The sequence below is a fragment of the Chrysochloris asiatica genome, unplaced genomic scaffold (assembly GCF_000296735.1).
Source record: "Chrysochloris asiatica unplaced genomic scaffold, ChrAsi1.0 scaffold00004, whole genome shotgun sequence".
NCBI lineage: Eukaryota > Metazoa > Chordata > Mammalia > Afrosoricida > Chrysochloridae > Chrysochloris > Chrysochloris asiatica.
Window position 1 is genome coordinate 10,346,106 of NW_006408522.1, and position 11,040 is coordinate 10,357,145.

An 11,040-nucleotide genomic window follows, 5' to 3' on the forward strand; every position below is an offset into this window, starting at 1 on the left:
ATGTGTTAACCCCAACCTAGGCTGAGAGCTCGACGACGTGGCTCTCAAGAAGTAAAATGAGGAAGGGAGGAAGAAACAAAGCTAATAGTGGGCATCGAGGAAGCAGGAGTCCGCTAAGGGCCTCGGCGGGGTTTTACAGGGCCGTGGGCGCTCTATAGCGCCCGCGTGGCGCGCCTGGGGAGCACTCCTGGGCGAGGCTGACCCTGCGGGCTGAGGAGGGTGAGTCACCCGGGTCGGGCTGGGAACGGTCTAGGGTTGGGGGAGGCGGGGCGGGGCGGGGCGGGCCTCGCCTAGCCGACTGAGGATGTGGCGGGTATAAAGCCCCACCCAGGCCAGCCGGCTCTGCTCTGCATCTGGGGACGCTCGCAGCTCTCGGCGCCCAGCCCAGGTAAGCGGGGCTCGCCTAGCCCGTCCGCTATGGCCCCCGGGCCGCTGCTTTAGCGGGGAAGGCAGGGACGGAGGAAGTGGCCTCTTGGAGAGGCCCGCGCTACGGGACACAGGAGGCTGGAGGGATGGTTCGCACTAGGGGCTAGGTAGTCTGGGCAGGGGCAAAGGTGGCTGAGGGCCGAGCTGCGCCCGGGCCTGGGGGCGCAGGGAAAGGTAGGGGATCGGACAGCCAGCTGAAGTCTTCGCAGTAAGTCTGGGCGAGGCAGCGCCAGGGAGGGGAGTGGAGTAGTGGTGAGAAACCCCCGCATTCCAGACACTCCAGGCGAGGTTGGGGGTTGGGGGACTGGGTGTGGCCTCCGAGGGAGCCACGGGGTCTCTTGTGGAATAGTCACCCATAAGCAATCCCTCCAAGTTTAACACAAGTTTTGCAACCAACTAGAGAGTAATCCTCGCGATTGCCAAGTTACTGTACTTGAAACCGACGCTCATCTGTGGAGCTTGAACCGACCAACAGCAGGGAAGCGGTGGGATGAGGATGGGGGTGGGAGTTTTTAGTAGCCACCCACCCTCTACAAATAAAACCAAAGCAATAGTGGAAATAAACAAACGAGAACCTCAGCTCCTTCTCTTGTTGAGATTGTCTTGTAGGATAGCAACCTCTGATTTAAGAGTATCTGGAAAGTTTCCCAGTTGACTCGGGGGTCACAGTCAGCCGGGTAGAACAAACTTGAATAAGGAAGGAAGTGCCCTCCATGGTTCTGCGAGGAGGGTTTACTTGACTGTTAGTCTCAATGATGAGACGGTGAGTCAGGCACTGAGGGTACAGAAAAGGGCGTGGCCTCCAGCCGCTCCTTGTGGCGCTAGGACGGCGGTACTTCCTCGCCTGGTGTGTTGGATTTGGGGTTCCAACAACTGACTGTGGAGAAGATCAGAGGCGAACCTCAGCTTCCTTCTCAGTGAGAGTGGTTCAGGGATGTTTATTCTTTCCTCTACTCATGCAAGGGGCTTATTGAAGATTTCAAAAAACAAAACAGAAAATGTGCATAGTGCAATGAAAACTTGATATGCTACACAAATGCAAAGTGTCATTACTGCATTATTAAAATTTGCCGTCTTAAAGCTTTAGGTGCTGAATTTGTGTAAAAGAGCTGTGAACTCATGGATGCACATTGGGTCTTTCCCCAAAAGCATAAGCTTCAGTAGTCCAGGGATTTGAGCCTCAGAGCTCTGTGTGACTACGGATGGATGTATTCTGTCCAGAAGTGCGCATGCACTTTCCCCAACGTTCTCAGTCTAGCCCAGAAAAACCGATTTAACATTCAGGGGATCTAAGTGCTGATAGTGCATGTCTGGATTTTTACTTTTGTTTTTGATGGAAGGAGGCTTGGTGTAAGGGCTGTTAATGTAGGCAGGAAGAATGAACCAATCGTGAGATATTTTCCCAGAACTTTTCTTACTGTCAAAGTTGGTTATGACTAGATTAATTGGAAAATTTTGTCTTTGCTCTCTCTCCACTTTCTTTTCTCTGCCTTCCTCACACCTTCTTTGGCACGTCCCAGTCATCTTGCCCCTGATGCCCCTTCCATAGCCAGTATGCTTGTATCTTTCCTTGGTGCTCATGTCTCCTGCCATTTTAGTGTAGTTAAATCCAGCTAGGGAGAAGCAAAGTGAATCCGAGTGCTTGTTAAATTAGGAATAGTTGGCAGTCTCAAACATTCAGCAATCTAGAGGAGTTGTGTTATTTAAAAAGTAAAGCACAAAACTACCTTGTCAAGTCCAACGCATCTGTAATTTTAAGCATTGAATACTAAGGAAAATTTGAGGTGGCGATCAGTCCGGAAAAGTGAACAGCACCGACATCGACATCCCGCTTAGCAGTTTCCTCCCATCTCAGACCACCTATTGTCTAAACGCTTGAGGGCTTTCTTCAGCAGTACCTATGGCATCTGTGTGGAAAGGGTGTGGCCATGTATGTGTATTTTTTTTTAGTTGGAGCTTTATGATTTGGAGACCGCTTGGATTTTGTAATTCCCCACAATGCCCAGTGGCCTGCCTGTCTGAGGTAAATGTGCAGGAAATATTGCTGATTCACTGGTTTTGATCAGGAGCTTGATCATGGATTAGACTTTCACACCCCTGTGTCTTTAAGCTATAAAAAGTACCTATTGATTGCTATTAAGCCAGCAGTCATAGACATTAGTTTCCTGGCCACTGAATTTAATCTCTGATTTAAATAGTTTTCTTGGCAATGTAGATATTCTTCTGTAATTGGTATTGATTCTGAGGGCAGGCGGCTCTTCCCGCTCGGATGGGAACTGGCACGCCGGGCTCTTTTGTGAGCCTTAGTTCTGGCTCTTTGCTTGTGTGAGCCGCTAGGCCTGCTGAGGCATTTTCCATTTCAGGAGGCTTGGGCGTGTCACAGAAGACTCTCAGGCTCTTCTAGAGGACTGCTTTAAACATCCGTTCACTGGTGTGGCACCATAGGATAAGCACTCAACCTCAAGGTTGGTTTGCATTGCAAGGTTGTCGGATCAAATTCACCAGCTGCTCCTCAGAAACCATATACAGGGTCACTATGAGCCAGAACTGACTTGACGGGCACTTAACAGCAACAACTATATATGTGCCATTAGGGGATTCCTGGTGTAGCACTGTAGGATCAGCACTGGACTGCTAACCACAAGGTTGGTGGTTCAAGCCCACCAGCTGCTCCTTGGAAACCCTATATAGGGTTGCTATGAGTCAGAACTTACTTGATGGCATATAACAACAGCATATATCACTTGGGGTTCTGGCGTGGCCCTGTAGAATAAACGCTGGACTGCTAACCACAAGGTTGGTGGCTCAAATCTACCAGCCACTCCTTGTAAACCCTGTACAGGGTCACTATGGGTTAAAACTGACTGGATGGCACTTAACAATAACATGTCACTGAGTTCTAGACATTAGGGGTATAGCAGTGAACCAAGCAGGCAGATGGCGCCTGCTCTTGTAAACCTTAAATCTCATAGGAAGAGAAAGAAAATAAGTAAATTATACCAATGATCATGAGATTGCAGTGGTTCCTTCTGTGATGTATGAGGTTGTCCCGTGTAAGAGCTGACCCCATGGCAACCAAGAACAACATTGGTAGTTAATGAATGGATTTAAACGCTTCATTTTCCTAAATCATGGGTTTCCCAACTTGGCTGGGGCTCAGCACCCTCTCAATAAAACTGTCCCACAGACCCATACATCTCATCTAACTTGCCTCAGGACACTGTTGTGTAAAGTGATCCTGACTTTACCTGCCTCCAATTTGATTGTGAGAATTTAATAGAAATGGAATATTCCTTTTTTTTTACACATGAGAATCCATCCACTTCTTTTGTTTCGCTTTGTGCCACACCCTATTGTAGTTGCAGGCCACACCAGAGGAAATTACAAATCTTAAAAAAAAAAAAAAATTCTTTCCACTCATTCAGAGAGAGGGCAGCCAGCATCGGGACCAGAAGGTATCCAGGTTTGTGCTTCTGAAGGGTTCTACTGAGATTTTTAGATTCTCCCTTCTAGGTTACATGGGAAGTTTTTAAAGCCATCTTGACTCATCCCTGTCAGAACACACCTCAATAGCACTGAGATGGCCAGAGTTCTAATACCAGGCAGTGACTCTGACGTGAGTCCTTGCCCTTTTCTTCCGGTCACACCCAGCCTACATACTCACAGCTCAGAGGAAATCAAAGTCCGAAGGCGACTGGTAAACCCTGCCTCCTCCACTAATTTACCTCCAATGTGGAAAGAAGAAGTAGGTTCTAGTTCCTAATTTTCCTGTGTACAGAGCCAAGGATCCAAGCAGCCTGACAGTGTAGAGGTAGGGTAGTGGGTGTGGGGTGAGGATGAGCTTCATATCCTGATGAGAAAAGCTGTGTAAATATTTGCACAAACTCACAGTCACTGAATGACTCTGTAGAGCAGAGTAGATTTGCCCTGGTAGACTTCCAAGGTTTTACAGAAGCAGACTGTACATAAGTAAAGGGAATCTTTATTATGAGTTTTTTAATTCAAAAGTTCTGAAGACTCAACTGGACATCAGCACATCAAGACATAGTATTCCTGGTGGCAGGAACCTGAAAGGTACAGGCCTGGAGGTAGCAGGATAGTGCTGAGTTTATATTGAGAAGAATGAACAGTCTGAACAGAATTAGGTGCATGGTGTTCTTGTGTGACAAGGTTCGTGTATGTGTAGTAGGTATTGAATGGTGGGAAGGTAAACAAAATCCACAGTGTGGGAGATCTGGAACACTGAGTTGGCTTAGCGGGCCCCATTGGAAATACACATGTGGGCCATAAAACACAGAAATTAAATTGTAGATGTGAATTTCCCAACTCTGAAAGTGCTTGGTGCCAAGTGAGCTCATTCTTCCTGCCCCCCTCTTTCCACCCACTCCAACCACCGTCAGGAGAGAGGATCTGAGAGCAAGGAGCTACGTGGCTGTAGATAGCAAACAAATATTGATTCAGATCAGGCAGGAGGGACGAGCCAGATCAAGTGCTGTTGGGCCTGTCCATCCATCCTGCTAGTTTGATCAAGGCCACCGGGCAGAATTTCAGAGATTTCTGGGGGGATGACTTGGCTGTGTGACTCAAGCATTAATCAAGTCCATAAAACCAAGGCGAGTCTGTGTTTCCAGAAAGGTCCTTTTATTTAGATAAACACATTTTGGGGCTTTGAAGGGTAGAGAACAACAGGAAGACACCTACCCCATCTTTTTTTTTCCTTCTTTTAGTTTAAAATTCCTGTCCAGCTCTGTAAACTATAGTGAGAATAGTATACAGTAAGAGCTTTGGTGGGGGAATCCAATCCCCCACGCCCTCACTCCCACACACACCCAATTTTGCATTGAAATCCTAGTCTGTGTCATTCAGTCCTTGATTGATTCATCATGGTTGCTAGGAATCTGTTTTGTGGTAACGTATCAACATTCCACGTTTAAACCATAAAGTGGGTGTGTCCACAAAACTGCTGGATTATGCTCAAATTCCACTGTGTAGATCAGCCCCATTACAACAGGAGTTTATTTGCTTGATCAGATTAATATTTGGGCTTCTAGAAGTTGGTTCTTCTTAATTCAGTACAATTTAGTTTTACTGTTTAAAGTGTTGACTTTTAGATTTGTATACCTTTTTTTTTTTCCCCCCCATGGTAACCTTCCTTCAGTCTTTGCTTTTCCTTTTCTTTTTTTGGGGTGAGAAGTTTAAACTGCTTCATTTATACTTTTTTATTTTTTCATTTGTAACTGTTTGTAGAATGAACCATGACAATACAATAAAATCTGTGGAGTTTTTTTTTTTTTAAAGGACAAACCCTTAGATTACCTTTAATACCATCCTGATTTTAATGTAAATTACTTGTTTTCTAATAGTTACACAGATTTAGTAGTGTCTCACTTTGCACTTGAGGGCTTTTCTAGTTAGGCAATTGACAGCTGGGTGTGTTATTTATTGATATTTTCAAGGCCAGAGGAAACTGCTGCTCACTTTCATTAGGGTGCAGTTCTGCAAGCATTTTTCTTTCCCACCCACTTTGGTGTGGGCGTGGTCCTTTCAGCAAACCTGGCTCAACAACAACCACCTTTTCTAGTTTATTTTTTTAAATGCAAAACTTTCCCTGATAGAGGGCCACATGAATACTGTTTGCTAGTTACCTAGCCCTTCCCTGGGAATGCAAGATACTGATGTGTAGAGATTAAATCTGGATTTTTTTTTTTTTTACATGCTTGCAAGTTGAAACCAGTTGGCGATCTGGGTGAGGTTAGAGTATTGGACAGGGTGATGCAGACTGCCAGTTTCGTATTTTGTAGAGAAGTGTGCCAGAAACGGAGTGTTGGTTCTGCTTTGCAGTGCAGTTCTGAGTTGTTCACTGTGGCGAGCCATGAACAGAGGTAGAATTGTCTCCTCTGTCATGTCGCTGTGGTTGTTACTTGTCATTGAGTCCATGGCAACTGTGTGTTTGCAGAGCAGAACTGCCCCATGGAGTTTTCAAGGCTGTAGTCTTTCGAAAACAGATCCCCACTCTTAATCTCCAAAGCACCTCGGAGTAGGTTTGAACTTCCAACCTTTCTGCTAGTAGTTGTATGCTGAATCATTTGCACTACGCAGAGACTCCTATGTGTCATGTTGTTGTTAAGTGCCGTTGAGTCAGTCCCGACTCATAGCCACACTGTATAGGGTTTCTGAGGAGTGGCTGGTGGGTTTGAACCGCTGACCTTGTGGCTCACATTGACCTTGCGGTCCAGTGCATTATCCTTCAGCACCCCACCAGTATGTAGGTAGTGTTTTCATTCTCATTCAAAGCAATAGGTTTGAAGGCAGGGCTGTTGAGTTTCTTTTCAGTAAGGACCAATTGGTGAGCAGATGAATATAAGTATTGTGTCAAAATCTCTGGATTTTAGATCTTCCAGCATTTCCATATCTAAATTAAATTATTCACCATTCAGAACCTTATATTTGAGGCTCGCCGCTGGACATCACATTGGACATGGCTCCTTTTCAAATAATTGCTCCTGCTCTCCCCTACCTGGGATATCCTGGGACATGACTTCCCATTCCCATCTCCCCAGGCTTTCCCCAGGTGTCTCTGGCCAGACCCTACCATGATTCCTCCTCAAACTAGTCCATCACTTGTTATTGTCATGTGCAGTTTGAGTCAGTTCCAATTCAGATCAAGCCTGTATAGGGTTTCCAAGGAGCGACTGGTGGGTTTGAACCACTGACTTTTTAGCTAACAGTCCAATGCTTATCCTACAGCGCCACACCAGCCTGGTATCATTTTTATCTTTCTCTTAACCTCTTGGAATGGAGAGTGATTGTAATGAGGTTGAAAGGGCACCAGCCCAGAAATCAGGGAGAGAACTTGGATTCTGGTCTTGCTTCTGCATCCTGGGCAAATCCCTGTTCTGCTGGGTGGGAGGCACTCCTCAGTAGCAGGGAGGGGGCACTTATGTGTGTGTGTCACTGCCCTTTCTTTAGTGTGGCTTCTAGTGTGTGCTTGTTACAGCCTACTTGATTGATTGCTTGAATGTTACCAGGGTTTGTAAGCTACGGTAGCCATGCCAAGACTTTCTCTTTTCTGCTTTCAGGGCTAGCAGCATGTGTACACAGTCTCATTAATCAAATGCACTATATTAAACTAATATTTTAGCAAACATTATGGGTGGGAAAGCTGACAGTTTCTCCTAGTGACTAATCCATCTTATGCAAAATGGCTTTGCATAGCCAAGGGATTTGATGGAGTTAAGAGTCCATGGTGTTATTTTATTGCTAAGGTAAAGATGTGTTTCACACTAACCTTTCATAAAATTGGGAATATTTATATGGATACAAAGCATACTTGCCTGGAGTGATAACAAACATGGCTATTGCTTTGTGGCTTTTGTGACCTTGTGGGGATTGGAACATTTGTGTTTTTTCTGCAGCATGATTATAAGTAATATAATCATGCAGAATCCCAATTTACTTTTTCCAAAGGTTCATTTAGCACTGAGTTTACAAAGATACTCTTAAATCTGTAGGTCAATTAGAGATTTACTGGGGAGACCAGGTAAAGCGTACCCACTACTGCCTTTAAGGAGTTGTGGTGTGGTGCTGTGGGTTAATGCGCTAGACTGCAGAGTCGCTTTGAACCACAAGGTTGGTGATTCAAGCTCACCAGCTGCTCCTCAGAAACCCTATACATGGTTACTATGGGTCGGAATGGACTCAGGGGCACTTAACAACAACAACAACAACAACAACAACAACTGCCTTTAATGTTGTGGTTGAGTGATGTCTGACAGGTACAGAATGAGAGGAAGGATGTCTTAGGCCAGGCTTTCTAGAGAAGCAAAAACTGAAATGTTGTTATTAAGTGCCGTTGATCATTTCCAACTCATAGCGACCCTGTATAGAGTTTCTGAGGAGCAACTGGTGGGTTTGAACTGCCCACCTTGCTGTTAGCAGTCCAGTGCTGATTCTACAGTATCACAGCAAGGAGTCCACTGCCTTGAACAGTAACTAGATTCGCCAGTTGAAAGCTTGGTGCATGGTAGACACTCCATGGTGGGTCTTGGTACATTCAACAATTGTGTATTTTTACTGAATGTAGTGGTACCAAAGAGGGTTTTGGGCATTGAGAGGTGGAAGAGAGCACTATGGAATGGGGGCTGTGGGGACCCCACTGAAGGATGTGCCAGTGTAGTGGGAACTTCAGCAGTCAGCAGGGTCCTCAGAAACAGAAGGTGAAGGTAAGGGGATGTGGGAGGAAACATGAAGCAAGAGGCTGTGGATGAAAGGAGGGCTGTGTTCAGGGAGGGGCGAGATAACAACTTGGTTGGAGCACATTGTTGCTGAGGAGTAGGTAGAGGGAGGTGGGGCTCGATTCTGATGCCAGTCTCTGGAGGCGGCAATCTGCTGGGGTGTGAGGCAGTCATTGGTACCATGGGATTTGAACTATTTTGACTAGACCAAATAGAGAGATTGACTTAATAGTAGCATGGAGGGCTAGTTTGATGAGAAACCAAACCAGTTGCCTTTGAGTGGATTCCAATTGATAGCAACCTCATGCATGTCAGAGTGGAATTGTTCACGGTAAGGTTTTTGTGGTTGATATTTCTGAAGTAAATCACCAGGCCTTTCTTTTGAGGTGCTGCTGGATGGACTCAACCCTCCAGTCTGTTGGTTAGCATCTGAGCGAGCACACTGACCATTTGCTTCACTCAGGGACTCTAATTTGATCTAAGAGAAACACAATGATGGCGGATGAGATGGAAAGAAAGATTTGTGGGCTATAAAAAAAAAAAAAAAAAGCCCTATTTTCTGCCTCTCCTTAATGTGTGGAGGCCGTGGGAGGCCAACAACAAAAGTGGGGAATGTCAAGAAGGATCAGACTGTCTCTGATCTGTATAGCACCAGGTGTTCCATGCGGACACGCTTAGCTAGCCATCAACAAAGTCAGTGCTCAGAGTTAGAAAGACAACTTGAAAGAACAAGACAATAAAATCTTACAGAGCCTCTGTTGTGGAGATTCCCTAAACATCAGAACAATGTGAAGTGCCTGATTTGATAAATACGTGGAATCGAACCCACATGCCTCTGTAAGTGGAGACAACTCTGTCTGCAGTGCTGACTTGCTGGCCCTGTTTTTGTTTTTTTGGGAGGGTGAAGGTGGCATTGTTATTCCTTAGCTGTTTACAGGAGGTACTAGAATTTGTTGAGGCAGATGACAAAGGGTTTTTCCCTCCCAGCAGACACAGTCCAATTCTAACAGAGCCCCCAGGGGTGACACACTCAAGACCAGGACTTTGATGGTTTGATGTCCTAAAAGATTCACCTCTACTTTGGCAATCTTTAGGCTGAAGGATTCTGACAAGACCCCCTGGAATACTTCTTGTTTCAACTTGAAGTTGGAGCTTTCTTGCTCTGTCATGGTGGACTCAAATTTGTCTGTCTTGACAAGAAATCTCAGACTTCAACAGATTCTACCACCACAAAGATTTCTGGACCAGCATAAGACCATGGGACCATGGAATTCTCTATACCAGTGCTTCCCAATAGAAATAGAATGCTGGGGAGTTAAAGATTGAGTTGTGTCCCCCAAAATTCGAGTCAACATGGTTCTCAGTATTATGTAATTACCCTCCAATTTGTGAACTGATGTAATTATCCTGTGTAATTATCCAGATCAGAGGGACCTGACTACCACAAATGAAGAAGATCTACGAGTAGACCACTGCTCATCTAGCAGTTTGTCATACTGTGGTGGCTTGTGTGTAGCTGTGATTCTGGAAGCTATACCACTGGAATTTTAAATACCAGCAGAGTCACCCACAATGGACAGGATTCAGATGAGCTTCCAGAGGAAAACAGACTAGGAAGAAGGAGAGACGAACTACTTCTGAATATTTAGTCACTGAAAACTTTACGTGATTATTGAATATTGAAACATGATGAAGAGCACCAGAATAGTTCACATACAGTGCCAGAAGATGAGCCCCTCATATGGGAAGGCACTCAAAATGTGACTGGGGAAGAGCTGCCTCCTTAAAGTAAGAGTTGATATGATGACGCCCTCAAGACCTTCATTTGCTGATAGGGCACAACTCAAAATGAAGAGAAACATCTGTAAACATCCATTAATAATTGGAACATGGAATGTACGAAGTATGAAACGAGGAAAATTGAAAATTGTCAAAAATGAAATGAAACGTATAAACATCGATATCCTAGGCATTAGTGAGCTGAAATGGACTGGGATTGGCCATTTTGAATCTGACAATCACATAGTTTACTATTCTGGGAATGCCAAATTGAAGAGGAATGGTGTTGCATTCATTGTCAAAGAGAACATACCAGTCATGAGATCCAACGCTGTCTGTGATAGGATACTATCCATCCGGCTAAAAGGAAGACCGGTTAATACCACTATTATTCAAATTTATGCGCCAGTCGCTGAAGCTAGTGATGATGAAATTGAAGAATTCTACCAACTTCTGCAGTCTGAAATTGATCAAACATGCAATCAAGATGTATTGATCATTATTGGCGATTGGAATGCAAAGGTTGGAAACAAAGAGGAAGGATCAGTAGTTGGAAAATATGGCCTTGGTGATAGAAATGATGCAGGAGATCGCATGATAG

General features: G+C 45.0%; 1 protein-coding gene across 1 annotated transcript in view; it reads left to right on the forward strand.

The window, feature by feature from the left end:
• The first annotated feature begins 348 nt into the window (after positions 1-348).
• The window catches only part of ANXA2 (annexin A2), a 56,413-nt gene continuing 45,721 nt past the window's right edge, over positions 349-11,040 (forward strand). Inside the window, exon 1 of the mRNA XM_006831584.1 lies at positions 349-388. The gene's annotated coding sequence lies outside the window, so the exon portion shown is untranslated. The remainder of the gene's footprint in view (positions 389-11,040) is intronic.